An 18,662-nucleotide genomic window follows, 5' to 3' on the forward strand; every position below is an offset into this window, starting at 1 on the left:
ACATATGCCTGGATTTAAAATAACACATTTATACATGTGTACAATCAAATATAACTGTCCTTTGCCTCATTTATAAAATATAAATCTTAGCATCTCACTAGCAGTGGCAAATGCAATCAGTTACAGCTGCCCTAAGTCTGTAGCCAAGTCTAATAACACCATTGTACACGTTGCTGTGTCAATACAGATATTTATTTTTTAATTATTTGTCTTTACTAGTAACAATACACCTGGTTATCGTAGCAAGCAGTGGAAACTCCCCTCAAGAAGCGACAATTGCCAAGGGCTTGCGTTGCAACGCTCACTTGCCAATATTTCTTTTTTTATTACAATATAGGCCTATGTTTAGCCTACTATCATAGATATAGCACGTTTGTTTATTTTAGCAAACCAAGTAGGCTATTCCAAGTAAAATTGAATATAAATGATCATTTATTATCTTTTTGAAAAATAGAGATCGCACATCAGTCCTGAGATAGTCCAGCGACATTTTACATGATAAATACGAGTTTAAATATCAGCATTTGCCATGGGAGGCGAGTGGCAGCTACCGTAAAACTTCTCTTAACTCTGGCATCTTGTGGCAACTCCCATTCAGCATGCGCAAATGCCACGGCAAGTTGTGGCATATACTTGCCACGGCAAGTTGTGGCATATGCTTGCCACGGCAAGTTGTGGCATCTGTGGCATTTACTTGCCACGGCAAGTTGTGGCATATACTTGCCACGGCAAGTTGTGGCATCTGTGGCATATACTTGCCACAGATGCCACAGAGTAGTGGCCTCTGTGGGAGATGCCACAAATGCCAAGGCACATGCCACGGCGAGTAGTGGCAACACTCATTGTGTTCTAGTATGATAAATAAAATAATATTGTACCTTGAAAACCAATGCATTCGTTCATTTGACACGTTGGTGGTTTTAGGTAGGCTATACAGCGACCCCTGGCGGTTCTAGTGTGAAGTAAAAGTAGAAGTAGCCAACCTAAATGTTGGAATACTCTGTTACAAGTAAAAGTCATGCATTAAAATGTTACTCAAGTAAAAGCACAAAATGATTAGCATAACAATATACTTAAAGTGCATATTACATGTTTTCATTATAATGATTGATCATGAAAGTGTTCTCAAAGCTGGTAAAGGTGCAGCTAGTTTTAATGACTTTGTATACTGTAGTAGGGTATCTTGTGAATTTACTCCAGGAGAAACTATAAAGTCTGATTTAAGACTTGATTATATGTATCATCATTAATCAGAATCTGTAGTAAATAACTAAAGGTAGCGTATTAAATAAATGTAGGGGAGTAGGCTACAATTACACAATTTACCTCTGAATTGTAGTGGGGTAAGTAACCTACTACGTAATATACCATTTACATACTCAACTAAAGTACAAGTAGGCTATTTCTAAATCACAAGTAGGCCTACAGTGCTTGAGTATACAAGTTGGCCTATTTCCCACCTCTGGTCAACAATGTTAGATCTTTATGTCAACTTACTAATAATATATCTTGAGTATTATCATAAAAATAGCACGTTTATTTATTTTAACAAACCACGTTCTCCAAGTAAAATCTATAGAACATATAATGTTTAATCTTTTTGAAAAATATGACCGGACCATCAGTAACAGATCATCAGTCTTGTGTACAGATCAGTCCGATAAAGTCCTGCCAAAACAGCGACATTTTACGCGATAAATACGGGTTTAAATATCAGCATTTGCCACGGAAGGCGAGTGGCAGCTACCGTAAAACTTCTCTTAACTCTTAACTTGTGGCATTTACTTGCCACGGCAAGTTGTGGCATATACTTGCCACGGCAAGTTGTGGCATATATAAGTTGTGGCATATACTTGCCACGGCAAGTTGTGGCATATACTTGCCACGGCAAATTGTGGCATCTGTGGCATATACTTGCCACAGATACCACATCTGTGGCATATACTTGCCACAGATACCACGGAGTAGCGGCCTCCGTGGCAGATGCCGGAAGTACTTGCCACTGCCCGCAGATGCCACGAACTGCGCTTGCTGTCTCTCACCTTTTGCCGGTCCGTACCGGCTAACATGGGCTTTACTGTAGCTGAGTTATTTTCTAAGATGCGGAGCCGGGCTTCTATGGCTATGATTCCCGCATCCAACCTAACAACTATACTACATTTAACACATGTATCGGTACCAGTAAAGGAGGTAGGGAAGTAACCAAACATGAGACAGTTAGAGCAGGAAATAGCACCCAAGGGTGGGGAAAGAGCCATGGCTAGCTATCAAGCTAAAGTAGCTACCGTTAGCAAACCCGAAAAGAGTGTAGGCAACTGTGGAGTTACAGTCGCTAAGAGAAGGAGAGTTGTGAGTGCTTAAGCTGTAGTAACGTGTGATTACAACGTCAGGCAGTTGCCGTGATCAAGAGTTTTAAAACGATCGATTAAGTTAAGATAATAAGCTATCAGCAACAGAACAGGCACACGGGATACCCGGAGATGACAACAACAACCGGAAGTTACAACATGCTTACCGCAATAGTGGTCCGTGTAGAAACAACCACTTTTATATCGCTTCACAAAAACGTATTCATCCGCCGCTTAGCTTTTCGTAGTCATCAATCTGTCCGGTGGAAGTTCTTCTTTTGATAATGGCGAATCAAACTCTGTGGTTCACTTGCTGTATATCGTAAACAAATAAAAAACTCATGTCCCTGTTAAATGCATTCAATTAATGAAAACAACTATGAGACCGGGACTATTTTCACCGGGCAGGAATATGTCAACACTACTGCCATGTTAAGAGGCCATGGAAAGTTTCAGAACATTATTACACATCACAACTCACTGTTCAGTCAAATTGACTTCATAGAATGTAGAGGTCATTGAACTGGCTTACAGAGCTGAGTTGAAATAATAACAACTTATGAAATTAAGTAGAAATTGCATAAATTGATATGTTAAGTGAAAGTAACTTAAAGACAAAAGTTTCAATAACTTAATGATCAAATCCTTTTTTACAGCGGCTCCATAATATAACTGGCAAAAATTGAAGAATTTCATGCATCGGCCTACAGTGGGAAAATGGTTTAATCTGTTGGAATAGAGTATAAATATCAAATATCACTACTTTTCTTCTAAATGAAATGCTGACATTACAAAATGCATGGTTTGATGTAATGTAAACATTTACATTATTATTATGATTATTTAATATATAAAGACTATATTTTCAAATGCTCTTCAAAGCAGTTTCTGTCAACAACGAAAGGCAACATCATTTCTGTATTTGTGAATGAAGCGCCATCTCCTGGTTAAAACCTGAAATTGAAAATCTGGCAACGCCCTCTTGGAAAATAGTGGGAGGGCTTAACATTCCTCTATACTGGTCTTAGGCAGGTCGTAGGCAGGAAGCTGTAAACTGGAGTCTGAAATGAAGTGCTACATCTGTATGCAGAGAGATTCAAAAGGGGTTTTTTCATTGGTAGGTACAAATACGATGGCCTTGTCGCAGCCAATCAGCGCGAGCCAGCCGAGGCGACCCTTAAGTTTGAGGCAAAACAGATACATTCTGTGTCCGGCACAAACCTGCTCCGAATAACAAGTTTGTTTATTTTATCTTACATCTTGCAGCCAGCACACACACATTCTTGCATAGAGTTCTCTCTCTGGCCCCCTCCCCCCTCTTGTTCAATACACATACAGTTTCACATACTTTTGGTATCTTAAAGATATGTTTGTTTATAGTTGGGTAATACAAGTAATCCATGTGAGTTACCTTAATATCAATAATAACGAGGAAAACATTACCTCTGCTCTCAAGCAGTGAAATAGTAGAACTTTACATAAACATTTATACAGATGTTGCGATTCATTTCAGACGCCTATCCGTGAGGGTCCGTGATCTGCACGGGGTGGGCCCCTGCTGAAAAGGAAAAACCCCCGCAGGACTTGATACGCCCCCTTTATAAATAAATGTAATTATAATGAAACCAGCTGCAATGGATCATGGATCCACCAGGGGGAGCCGTGAAAAGCTGCCACACTGGAACTCATGTGAAATAAAAAGCTGATAGATCTACAGGTATCTGATATAGCGGATATTTGTTAAGATCCATATGTCACGGATAGGATCATATTCTGTGCTAAATAAGAGACATGTAATTATTTTCTAAACATCGCCATGTTTTTATTTAACAAAATAATGTTGTTTAATTCACGTTGGCGTAAGTACAAAACCATCGCTATGTTTATAGATCATGAAATGCAGCCCGGCTCAAACAAACACATTTTAATGTATCATAATGTATCATAATGTTCACGAATTGAAATGAATACACTAATATATGTAGTTTAATCCACGTGAGTTTACAACAACAACAATAATCACTTTGTTTTTATATCACATCTGACCGGAGGAAAATGCAGCATGGGTCTCACTACCGATAATCCTAAACCCACGGGCAAACAAACAATAATATTTACAGTTTTAATGTGTGTGTTGAGAGCTGTATCCACACATTTCTTAATTTTGCCCTCAAAAGTGCACCAGATTGATGCATTTAACCCTTTGGAGTCGACCGACCGTCACGCCGGCGTGATCAGATCACATGACCTGTTCAAGCCGGTGCCGCATAAAAACAACAGTCCGGACAACATTGCCGTGTGTTTCTGTCGAAAGTAGTGGGTTGAAACTATATCCCAGTCTTTGTTTCATGCAAAAAGACCCAGTAAACATGGAGATACGATGATATAAAGTTAATACATTTACAATGGTACTGGATTTTGATGTATTGTATCGGCTTCGTGGGGGGGGAGAGCTGTGGAATGTGACCAATCCCCCCTGGGAGAATTCCTCCACACGTTCCGATGGCCAATTTGTTTTAAACAAAGAGTTCCCAACAGCATAGGCAACATGGGGGGTGGGGGCTTGTGAATGGTATGGTCCTAAGGATGTGTTCTAATCAAACCAAAAGAGAAAATGCAGATATTATTGTCTCTCTCGACTCGCTGGTATCTCGAGCTGAGCGCTCATTGGTGGTTTGTACCCCGTGCTGCTGATGAAACTCTCCATTGGCTCGGCAAAAGTTTGTTGTTGTTTTGTGTCAGTTTTACCTCGCCACTTCCATTCACATTTTCATCATTGTCCCACAATGTTCATCATGAAATTAATATCTATATATTTTATACTATACTTGCACTGCTTACCGTTTTCATACTTTATATATCTTAGCATATTCATACACACTGTACTGCTCACAGGCTGGGTTTCTGTGTATATCTAGTGTATTCATACTGTACCCCTCCTCACTGTTTATTCATCATTGAATTCATTCTATATTTTATTCTGTAGATTGTGTACATTACTTTTCACTTTACTGCTTGTTGCACTCCTGGTTGGAAGCTAAACTGCATTTCGTTGTCTCAGGTCCTGTAATATGGTGGGGAGACGTGTGTGATTAAAAGTTCATTCGCAGAAATGTGAAGTGATCTAACTGAGTTCTATTCATATTCTTGACGCATACTGTGATCTGCATGCACTTATCAAACATTTAATTAAAGTAGGCTAGTAGGGGGGTCCAAAATCAGCCAACGTGCTTTTATTTTTATTACATGAATTGAGGTGACTGAGGCTTTTTAATATAGACTTTTCAGTGAAAACTGACCTTGAAAATGGTTTCCTCTTTTTATTTTCGGGGTGGGAAGACGTGTGTGATTAAAAATGCATTCGCAGAAATGTAAAGTGATCTAACTAAGCTCTATTCATATTCTTGACGGGAAGAGCAGTGTAAATGGGTGTCCATATGCATTTGAGAAGCAATATAAATCATACAGTTATTATGCAATAGGCTTTAAAAGCGCCATCGATAACCACAGACCCGGCGCCAGAACGAATCTAAAGGGAGGGCATATGATTTTCATGGGAGGGCACACAAAACCGTTACGTGCTGCGGGCCTGCGGCACAATATATATCAAACAGCAAGGCCAACAGCATTGCGTAAAGACACACACTTATCGCAAATACATACACAAATAAAGCGCGACATAGAAACCACTTTTGAAACATTGTTTGCGTGGCAACACAAACACTGGTAAATCACGAGCAAGGCACACACTGGGTAAGGATGGCAGCTTCCTCATCGTTGCACTCGGAGAGAAATAGTATAGACGGAGACGATGAACTGTTTAGCCCTCCTTGGGCATGGTTTATTTTCAATGCACTGCAGGCTAGGGGTTTCACCAACTAATCGACTAGTCGACTAGTCGACTACCTTTACCACTAGTCGGCGCTGTAGGCCCTAGTCGACTAGTCGTGGACAAAAATGGAGGTAAACGAGGTGCTGCAAAATGCTACAAAACACGTCCGACATTCTTATGTATGGCAGTACTTCAACGAAGATGTAACCAACTCCACAGTGAAGTGTCAGTTGTGTACAGCTGTACTGAAGTACAATACAAATGCATCTGCTATGCGCAACCATCTGAAGATGAAACACCCGCTGCCGACAGCTAGCACTAGCAGTAATGCTAGCACCAGTGAGCAACGGACCGGCGTCAGCACTGAACAGAGGCAAACGAACAGCAAGAAAACACGGGTCAACAGTGATGCGGATGATGAGCTACGGGATTACTGCCAGCGGACACCGCATATCCCCACAATGGATAATCCACTGGAGTGGTGGGCAGAAAACGTGCACCGCTTCCCCCGCTTTCGAGGAGCTACCTGGCTATTCCAGCCACAAGCACCCCGAGTGAGAGGGTTTTTTCCCTGGTAGGCAACACTGTCACCCGAAAGCGGTCAAGCCTCCTTCCCTCACATGTCGATGCGTTGGTGTTCAAACCAAAAATATGGAAAGGTGAACGTTATCGTGGAGGACAGCGAATAAAGTGTTGCACAATGCGCTGTTGCGCACTGGATTTACGTGGCATTTATGTAAACAAGAGTTTTTTGCTGTCGATTTTGGTGAGTCCAGTGTTTGTTATTTACTCAGCCATGTAACACAAATTAAAATGCAGTGTTTAATGTTACTGTATGAGTTCCAATAGAAAATACAGTTGTAAACCTCTCTTTGTGTGTCTCTATTATGACGTAACGACTAGTCGACTAGTCGACTACTATTTTGAAAAACTAGTCGACTAGTAAATATTGGTAGTTGTGAAACCCCTACTGCAGGCGCATCCTTTCGCTCAGCCGAGCCATACATGTCAACCCTCCCGATTTTCGTGGGAGACTCCCGATTTCCTTGCCCTCTCCCGGTTTCCTCCCGGGGTCATATTTCTCCCAATTTCTGACAAAATCAGATAGCCCAGGACTGTTTCCACTCAGACTTTAATACAGCTACACCATTGTTTGGTTTCCATGGTAACACGTCTCTTTAGTAGCGCGCGCAACTGAAAGTCTGACAGGGTGAGGCAGATAGTCACAGAAAACAGAACAAGAATCAACAACTACTCTACTCTCTGCTCACTCCTTTCCTGCCCACACATATGCTCCATCAAGGATGGTGCTACAGGCTGCACTTAGAACTACAATAAGCATGTTAATGTTAATCTAACACTTCCGGCGATAAATTAGCACCCCGCCCCCCCCCCCCCATTTTGCATTTTGAAATGCTCCCTATTTCTGAGATCTCAAGGTTGGCAAGTACGAGCCGAGCCAACTTAGAACATTATTTTGTCCAACTCTGCATCTTTGTGCAGCGTATACTCAAACAGTGATAGGAAGAGCCCACTGCCTGACTCGGACATGCTGTGGAGTGAATCGTGGTCACCTCTGAGAGGGAGTTGATTGACAGCTAAAAAAGCTATAATATCAACGACAGCTGACACGTAATAATGGTTCCGTGCCAGCTGATCTGTGTGCACCAAAGTACTAATTTCCTTATTTGTTTCATCGCCTGTCTCTCTCTCCACAAACTCTCACATGAAATGTGTTTTTTGATGCGGCATGCCTTAGCAGTCCTTTATCAGTCTGTAATGCGTGTTTCCAGTCGCAAAAACCTTTGACATTAAAAGCCGCATCAGATGAAGACGTATTTACTTTAAACTGTCTACAGGGGAAACAAAAGGCTGCGTCTGCTTTTAACAAATATTCAAGCCATGGCCTGTTGTAGTACCATGCAGTGGCAAAAGTGCGCTTCTTTCCTGAAAACAATCTCCCTTGATAACGATCCAGTTTCACCTGGTTGGGTTTATTAACCCCAAGATCACCTGGGGCTGTTGGTCTTTGAGCAGTTGCTGGCCCAAAAGTAGCCTACCTGTTGATGTGCTGCAAGGTAGCGTCTGTAGCGAAGGCACTGGCATGGAGGAGGAGGATGGCGGGTGTGGTACAGGGTGTGGCAACGCAGGTGGTGATGGTAGGGGCACAAGGAGCTGTGCCTCGGAGGACAGCGTTGGTGGCGGCCGCGTTGATGAGTCAAGGGCTCGCTGGGCTCGCTAACTCAGCCCCGGGGTTGCCGAGGTCAAGCTTGTGACATTAAGGCGTGCTGCTGCAACGGCAGGTGCAGGGTTGCCAGCAGCACCATCGGCTGCAGTTCTTTCATCGCTATTTCGTTTCAATAAATCCTTAGACCTTTTAAGCCAATTTCCGATCTCCATTTTGTAATTCAAACATAAATGGGAGTCTACAGAATGCACAATAAACAATAAACAAATCCAGAATAGGCGGCAGAGTGTGACACTGTGATTGGTCTAAATGTGGACGAATCACAAATCAAAATAGACACATGAATTTATTTGACGTAGCCTGCGATTTTTTTTTTGTTACTATCTGACATGACATACATCGTAGCATAAAAGTTCACCGTTTATTTATAATTAATAAAAAAAGGAAAACATTTTTTTTTAAATGTTATAAATAATAAAAAACGTGTTTATTGGGGGAGGGCAGGAATGTCAAATGGGAGGGCCTGGCCCTCTCTGGCCCTCCCACGGCGCCGGGCATGGATAACCGTTACCTTTCTCCAATTCAAACTCTTGATGGGAAAAAAGGAAGGTGTAAATGGTTGGGCTAGACTGTACTGTATACATACAAAGCCCATTTAATAGACGTTCTTCTGGAAATGTTCACATCAGGCACCTTCAAGTTAAACAATACTACAGTAAACAATTAACACAGTAAATTATGTGGATTAAACCACATTTATTTCGTTAAAAATAAACAAAATATGATTTCCTCCGGTTCGGCTTGACTCGGTTTGCATTCATAAAGAATGCACAAATGTGTTTAATCGTTAATCTCAGATATACTAAGTAAATACATTTGTTCCTGCTCAAGATTAGATTCAACTTTATTGTTATTGCACATATTACAGGTACTGAGACAACGAAATGCAGTTTAGCTTCAACAAGCAACAAGCAGTGAAAAGTAATGTACACAATCTACAGAATAAAATATAGAATGAATTGAATGATGAATAAACAGTGAGGAGGGGTACAGTATGAATACACTAGATACACACAGCAGCCCAGCCTGTGAGCAGTATTAACAGTATTAACAGCAGTGTTCGAATTACCAATTTGCTTTCGGGGGAGCCCTATTTTTCAGTGCATATCCTGCTACTAAATATGTCACACGCACGCTCTGTTGACTGGCGCAGCAGGGCGGATGCGATCAATTGCTATAAAAACACTGCTATTTTGTATTTACTTATGAAAAGCCATGGATACCTTTCATTCCACTCACTCCATCTTTTCTGTGTCCAGTTAAAAGGCAGGTCACGGGCATCGTCAGGTTCGCTAGTGCAGGTGGCGCCAACTCGTTAAAGAGCATCTTGCAGGTTTTTATTTCTTCTACAATTATGCTTAAACTTGGTTGAAAATTACAATTAAAAAAGTGAATGCAGGATTTGATAGGTTTTACGAGACATAAGGGCAGGAATTCAGAGGGAAAAGAGCAATTTTGAGCTCTGCTCTTAAAAACGGCTTTTTTTTAAGGTCATACGTCAAACGCGTCATATTACATCACACAGGGGACACATCTCCGCTCTCTGACCGCGGGTATAGTAGAGTTGCGTTGAGTAGAGCGGTTGTGTTTAAAGGAGCTGGTATTTTTCGGTAGTTTTACATTGTATTTCACCATTTGTAATCATGGTGCAGCATTGTGTTTGTGCAGGTTGCACAAATACCAGCCTGTCAGGACATCGAGTCCACAGTAAAAAGGACCGGAGCTAGCGTTCGTTCCTGGGTGCGTTGTGCATCCACCTCCCTGCAGCACATACTCTCCACAGCTTTATCAGGAATCCGTATTACATCTCTCTCCCCCCCCCCTTCGCTGCTCTCTCTCTCTCCCCTCCGGTACTGTGTTGTTTGTGTGTGCGTGGTGGCTGTCACTCCTGGCTCCTGGCTCAACCTCCACTCACCTGCTGCAATCAGCTGTGCACCCTCCCCGACTACACACCTGCTTTCCATCAAGCCATTTACAACGACATATCAACGGAGGCTCCACATCCTTTCTCCGCCAGATCGTCAAGTATCAGCCGTATCTCGCGTCTCTCCTCCGGTACACAGCACCGTTGTGTGGAGTTGCATTAGGTAACGCGAGATACGGCTGATACTTGCGCATTAGTTTCTGTTATGGATCAGTATCAACAGTCCTGCCAGTAACGTTACTATATTATCAATGCTACTTTAGTTATAGCCAGATATATGATAGCTAACTTTACAATGTTGTGATGTGACGTTAGCTAACATTCTGTAGCTAACGCCGGTCACTCACCAAGATAGCTGCCCAGTTCTCCACTGGTTCTCTTCACACCACAGCTCAATTTCTCTCCGATGGCCGTTATTTCTTCTAATCCTTGGCTGCTCCTGGTCTCTTGGACGCCTAGCAGGCTCATAATTATAAGGTTGTGGTCCGTCATATGCATTCGAATATTCATGTTCAACTTCTTCTGTGTCTTCTGTGTCAAAACTAGCATTGGGATCAATGTTTATTAATACGTTACACCGGCCGCTCTCCCCCTTGTGTCCCCCGTGTTACGTCACACGCGGGAGGTCTCGTGTCGAGGCTTTTTTATGCGGAAGTGAACATTTCTTACAAAAACGACGCCAGATTGGCCATCGGAACGTGTGGAGGAAGTCTCCCAGGGGGATTGGTCACATTCCACAGCTCTCCGCCCCCCGTAAGAAACGTAAGGTGCATTTTGACAGACAAGATGGACACTTGGGGGAAAATATGCTGCATTTTGAATGTCCGATAGTCCACCATTAACACCTTAGTCCCGGGTCTGTGCGGAAATATCAAACATTTAATAAAAGTGAAAAACAATGAACAAGACTTAACGTATTAATAATAATTAAATATATTTATTCCATTTTGGATTTTTGGCTTTGTTTAGAGCAGTGATATTCTCTGCAGCAGAGAGCTAAGCGCTGTCAGACCGGACCTAACCCTGAAAAGTATTATTCTCTGAAATTAATCATTATGTTATTCATATTAAATACATATAAGTATTTGTACAATTTGTATTTAGAAATACTCTGTTGTAATTATTGATGCATAAATGTGTTCATCCATTCAAAGTGCATAATGTATAATGGTGTTAATTTATGATATTACATAATAATACAATACATTATAATATATGATATGATAATTATATTTTAGTTTTACTCATTTCTTATTTAATAATTTCTCATTATTATTATTTTTATTTTTATCACTCATCTTATTTTTGATTTTATTAATCTGTGTGAATCTGTGCTATCCTGTTTTTCACTCTTACCCTGTTGCTGTTTGAACTACTGAATTTCCCCACGGGGATTAATAAAGGTCCATCTTATCTTATCTTAATTTATAAATTGATTTACTTCAATCTAGTGTACTGTGTAAAAACACCCCAACAATATTACAAAAAATATACTGCATAAAGAAAACTTTATACTTTATTCGATCTAAAATATTGATGTTTTTCCATTATAGTAGCCTGTGAAAACCATAACAAATAAGTGATTAAATACTACAGTATTCAACAAACACAACTGCAGAGCTGCAAACATTGCAAACAGACTAAGTTCTACAACACCCAGTTGTCTTTATGTATTTGTGAATGAAGCGCCATCTCATGGTTAAATCCTGTAATTGAACAAATGGGGAAATTTGGCAACGCCCTATAGCAATTTGGCAACACCCCCAGCCACTGGGATCCGCTGGGCTTTTGACTGGAACACACCCATGTGAGTCCTATCTGGAGTGCTACATCTGTAGAGAACGCACACTCATTTTATCCTGCAGCCCTCCAGATGTTTTGACAAGCTGTGTCCAAATAAGGATATCCCATTTCTCACATCTCCACTTCTCCTATACAAATGTTTTCACTTCTCATACTTCCAGCTTGTTGTTATACAGACTGCTTCTATTTGATACAAAGTAATTAAACACACATCCTATATATCAGGTGACATTAAAATGAATATACCAGAAATACGCTGTATACAACTTTCTGCTATAACACGTTACTTTAATACTTAAATTATACTTCAAATCCCCCTTCGGATCTCTCCTTAAGAGATCCACACCGTGTACTTAGTACTGGAAACCTTAATGGGGACAGAACACAACTTTCCATGGCAGTGAAGGAACTATCAGAGGGGTAACCTGAGTGCTAGAAAGCAGTCTCCTTGTGTGGTGAATCCTCAGGGGCCCCCTCCCCCTCAGAGGAATACGCCAACAAGAGCAGCTGATAGGGAGGGGGAGATGCGGCCTTCCCTTAAATGGTGGAACTGATGAATCTGATCAGAGAGAAGTAGACTCCTCTGCTTCCTCGTGATGTCCCCCTTTCTGCTGACGGTGGCCTCTGGGCCATCTGCTGGATGGATGTCCTCAGGATCCTGCTCCTCCGGTCCGCTGATGGCAGCTTCCTAGTCGAGTCCTAGACGAGAGCCAAGTACTGTCATCAAATGTCTTTCTATTATGAATTTAAATTAAATGTATATCCCCATAATGACCTAAACAATAAAGTCTGTCTTTTACTTCTTTACCAGGCTCGTTACAAGATGTTGTCCAAATTAAATTCTGTCTCATTACATTACTATGTTCTAACTTAACTGTAATATGTTCTTTCTACATTTCAAACCTCAGTTACTTTAATACCTGTTGAAATATTACAAAATTGTTTCATTATCACAGGTCAACTTCTTCTGTATTCTATTCTGGAATTACATCTCTCACAGTAGCCACTTGGCCACGTGTTACCTGTTAAGTCAATCAATATTTAGTAACGTGTCAACATTCATCAAACATTATCTTATCAACATGGAGCAGGTTAATTCTAAAACTGTCAATCAATGGTCAGATTGAACATCCGAGTTGGGGCGGCAGGTTTTTCCAGTCCCTAAATGAAAAATTCCACACTCCCCCTTTGTACACATGAACTCATGTGTATCAAAATCCTGTATGGGAAGAAAACCTGCAGGTAACCATTGGTTATAAGAAAATAGCAAACATTATTCACAAATGTACATCCATTATTTTTCACAGTAAAAACTCCAGTGAAAAGAAGTGTTTATCTCCATCTTGCAGTCTGAAGGATTATTTGAATTATTTGAAGTATTAAAGTAACGTGTTATTGCAGGAAAGTTCAATCTGGTATATTCCTTTTAATGTCACCTTATATATATTCATGTGTGTTAAATTTGAAGGGACAAAGTATATTTTCCCTCCCCAATATATTGAGGTGAAGTCTTTGTGTTTAGAGAAGGATGGGAGCAGGGGACATCCTAATTTGGGGATAGCTCCAAGACTCTGGAATGTGCCCCTCGTAAAAGAAGAGGGTGCGTTACACATGCTTAGGGCAAATGTGTGTGTTTTCATTGCAGTAAATATATGTGCTGCATGATTACTGTTCAACTATACCTCTGTTTTTATTCTTTCATGTGTGGGTACTAAATGGCTACAAACATTGTGGAGAAATTAGCTTAAACATGTTTTATTACTCTATATGAAATGGAAGCAGCTTTTATGACAGGGACGAGAGAGCATTTTCAGCATGTCAATTATCAGGGAAATCTACTTGTTTTCAATAGATGTGTGTGGTTAATTACTTTGTATTAATAATAACAGTATGTGTAAAGGAAGCTGGAAATATACAATGTGAAACCTTTTATTTGAAGTAAAGATGTGAACAATAGCTCAAACAAATGGAAGGGCTGTAGGACAAATGAGTGTGTTCTCTCTATTGGGCCTGTGTGAAGTTTGACTATTTGAAAAGCATCTCTAATACTGCTTAAGAGCATAGGTAATGTGTTCTTCGTTATTATTGATATGAAAGTGATTTACATGTATTACGTATATTTAGCCAACTATAATAACTATATCTTAAAACATACTTGTAACTTGTGTGTGGTAACCTGAAGGGGGGAAGATGGACTCAGGGACAAAGGGCCATAAAAGGGGATGTGTGTGTGCGGGCTGCAAGATGTGAAATAAGATCAGGTTCGTACCAGACACCAAAAGGTGTCTGGTTTTCGTCAAACTAAAAGAGACTTTTGGTTTCCGGGTTTCTTCTGCTGTGTCGCACTGATTGGGGGCGACAGGCCATGTGTTGGTCTCTCCCAATAAGATGACCTTTGGGGGAAAGCACGCACACACCTTCTCCTGTGTTTTAGTATGAAAGCCTGTGTCTTCCTGGGGTTCGATCTCTTTTTTCTTCAGGCTGACCAGGAGAGTAAGACAGGAGAAAGAGCAGGAAGTACTTCCTTTGTATTTGTATTGTTACTTTTTATCATTAAAACAAGATTATTGTTTAACTTGTATTCTGGTGTTTCTTAATCCCTTCCTTTTTACGAATTTACCCAGCTTATCAAACGACACGCGGAGAAGAGGTTGGTTTTAAACATCCTCCAAATCTCCAACAAGTCCTAAAATAAACAGAATCTTTAGATTTTAGTTTGAGCTCCACATTCTATCAACCGCCACTGCCTGTGGGAGTACAATAGCATCAAGTAGATTAGAAACGGGTCACATGTGCGGTTTTCCAATTTTGTGGAATTGTAGGAAACCTCCCGTTGCCCAAAGAGCCCCAGAATAATGTGTTAGTCTAAAAACATGCTTGGTTAGTCATTGTTTTAAATCATGCAGTTGCACTGATCACATGCACACATACATTCACACTCACTCTGTCAGGTTGTAAAGCTTGGTCAGGTACACCCCAGAGTCAGTCATTGACAGTGCTTTTCTCAAGTCACACTGTCTGTCAGGGTCAAAGGTCATTTGGTCTCAGTCTTTTTGGCCATGTGTCGTGCTCTGCAGAGACTTTTCAGAGGTATTACAGCAAAGGCGGGTACTCTTTATCTACAAAAATATGTCATATGCGGAACGCCATTCCTTATTCATTCATAATTTCAACTATGATTTTCAAGATGGTTTTAACTTTTCATTGGGACTTCTGCCTCCCACCTTTCCTGAAACTTGGTACAAAACTCACTTCCTTATAGTACTACTACTGCAATTCATTTACACCTAATTAGTATTACAATGTCTAATAGATCTAATTCAGAAACTTGTGTACATAACTATTATCTTGAGTCAAACCATTACTAGGATCTGTGTAGCTCTGCATTTCATAGCTCATTATACTCATTTATCTTCAATTCTGGACTACTTATAAAACAATGTAAAACTCTTTAGCAGTGTGTGGAACCCTGGGTGTCCGAACATGCAACAATTACTCCCTACTTTATCAAAGATTTAAAAACAGAAGTCATTTCGTATTTCCATCCTAAATCCCTCCTATGGTAATAACTATGCTACAATGGTGAAATCAATACTTTATAGATTGGAATTATATTTGGCTTGGCACCAGCTCTCCCTTTAACATTATCCATACAAATAAAGATTTGTCTTATAGAGTGGTTCCTAAAACTATCCTTTTAATGGTGATCAATATTGTAACAAATGAGATCACTACTTTATTCACAGGTGAATACAAATCTCTTGAAGAATAATTTGTTAACATGATGAAAAGATTGGAGAATATGGTTCTACTCTGTACTCCAAAACACACACTGCTTAAAGTGTAGTGTTCCATCTTGTCTCCCCCTTTATCCCTCAGTGTGTTTTAGGATGATTTTCTCATTTCACTTTAATAGTTCCCTCTTCACTTCTATTTTTAATTTAGCAATTGATCAATTCATGGTTAATACATATTTTTGCCTTTACGTATTTATCAAGTCAATTCAAGTTCTTTAAATGTGGTGTATTTTATGTCGGTTTGTGAATAAGTGTGTTTATGTGTAAACTCACTCATTCCCGTTCTCCTTTTCTCCTCCCCTGGTTTTCTCAAGCCGTGACCCCGGCCTCCTCACTTCTAATCGACCATGCCAATCCTCTGATTCTATCTTCTCTTCAGTCCATCAGCTCTTGAATCCATCCGCTGTAACTCTTTTAGGCAGCCTTTGGCCCAGTCACTTCTGCAGTCCACATCATGCCACTGTGCTTGCACTGCTTTGCATTTCATCTCCTCCTTTACAGTCTCTTCGCTGTTTTATGGAGTGCGGATTCTGCTCTCATGTCCCACACTCTGCTCTTGTGCCAAATCTCGCGGCTCAGCTTGGAACTTCATGCCCTGTCTTAGGGACTGATGAGAGTATCTCTGTATGTCAGCAAGCTGTTTGGTTCTGGATGCCTCAGGTGGAGATGGTTCTGGCTGCAGTTCTGGATGCAGTCTTGTTGTTTCAGCTCTGGTTCTCTGTCTGTTCGATGGAGAAGGAGGAGTCTCCTGTTGGGTTAGGTCTTTTGTCTGCTTGGAGGGTCGGGGTCGTAGCCTTTCTGACTCAGAGGGGGAGTCCAGGTCTCGGGACGCATTACCTATAAGAAGTCTAGCACACTGAGGTTAAATAAAGTCTTTTCTAATCAAATTATCCGTCTTAGTTGTTAAATGCCATCTAAACAACTCTATCTACAATCTACTAATGATATTACAAAAAGTCCTTCTAAAAATTGTTTCATCCACTGTTACATATTTACCCAACCTACAGATGTAGCACTGAATTTCGGACTCCAGCTTACAGCTTCCTGCCTACGACCTGCCAAAGACCAGTATAGAGGAATGTTAAGCCCTCCCACTATTTTCCAAGAGGGCGTTGCCAGATTTTCAATTTCAGGTTTTAACCAGAAGATGGCGCTTCATTCACAAATACAGAAAGACAAGTTTCATGGACTTTCAGTTGAGTTTTGAAGAGCATTTGAACACATCAATATTTTAGATCAACTAAAGTATATATAATCTTGTAATTCAATAATATATAGTCTTTATATATTAAATAATCATAATTATAATGTAAATGTTTACATTACACTTCTTTATTTGTGATGCTCATACTTTAACCTTTACAATCGTTTGCTTTAATATGCAGTATATTTTTGTGTTTGCTTCCTCCTGCTCCCTTTCGGACACATACTGTATGATTTATTATTATTATTAATATGAAGATATTATTAAGATAAGATAAGATGTTACTTTATTGATTGAACATTTTAGTTTAGAATGTGCTGTCCCACGGTAATTCAGAAGGCTCACAGGTCACATTCCGACCATTATTTAAAACAATAGGTGCTTTCACACCTTCTACAGTTTGATTTGTATAGAGGGAGCTCTGTCAGTTTTCGAATTACCCATTTGCTTTCGGGGAGCCCTATTTTTCAGAGCACATCCTGCTACTAAATATGTCACACGCACGCTCTGTTGACTGGCGCAGCAGCGCAGATGCGATCAATTGCTATAAAAACACTCTTCTACTAATACAGACGGTGTCACTATGCCGGCGGATGTCGCCGTTGTTGAAGCCTCTTCAGGCTCCGCATCGGCAGGCCTCTCCCTCGGTGTGGAGCTGTCAAGCTCGACCCTAACGCCGCTTACAGCCGGCCAACTAAAAGTTGTTTTCCGTTCACGTTGTCATTTTTAGACTCCTTCGCTTCTTTGCTTGTGAATCCAAAAGCTGTGACGCTTGGCTGCTTTCGTTTTGCCATATTTTTTTATTACACAGCCAGAGTTAAAAAAATATCAATATGAACATTTCAAATACCGCGCCGGCATCACCGCCATAACCATAGCAACGTAAGTAAGAATGCAGCGCGGCACATACAGATGGCAACACCCAGACATATTCACAAATATAAAACAAATATTCAGAAACTGTAATGAACAATAACTATTATTTATTTCAAGAAGTGTTATTTACAGAAACTCAACATTTCTAATCTGTGTGACACAAATATGCACGATTATTTTGGGCTCCCCCTATTTATCTCAAAGTCAGCCATCAAGGGAGCTCCCTCCCTCTTTGGGGGAGCCAAGCTCCCCCTAGCTCCCCCCCATTTCGAACAGTGTCTGTGGCTGAATGGCCAGCGATTAGGTGCGGCGCATTTATCATAGGTGATCAGAGCTAACTGCCTGCCGTCAGATTTCATTTAAAAAAAAAATCGGATTCTAAGACTATTTCTGCACTCATAAAGAATGATAAGAATAAGAATAATGCGTATTGAACTGGTTTCATTAATTAGTGAGTTTATTCAATACTAGAACCGCCAATCGGGTCAATTTGTGTGATGTGTGTTGTGTGTGTGCAATGTAACTTTTTTTCAATAAAATATTAAAGTCTCCCAGTCCGTGACTTTTCCTAAAAGTGTGTTATGTAGCACCCTATGTTGTTAAAAATTGCATTCTAATTGCGGGATTTGA

This window comes from Notothenia rossii (assembly GCF_949606895.1).
Source record: "Notothenia rossii genome assembly, chromosome: 2".
In the NCBI taxonomy this organism is placed as follows: Eukaryota; Metazoa; Chordata; class Actinopteri; order Perciformes; family Nototheniidae; genus Notothenia; species Notothenia rossii.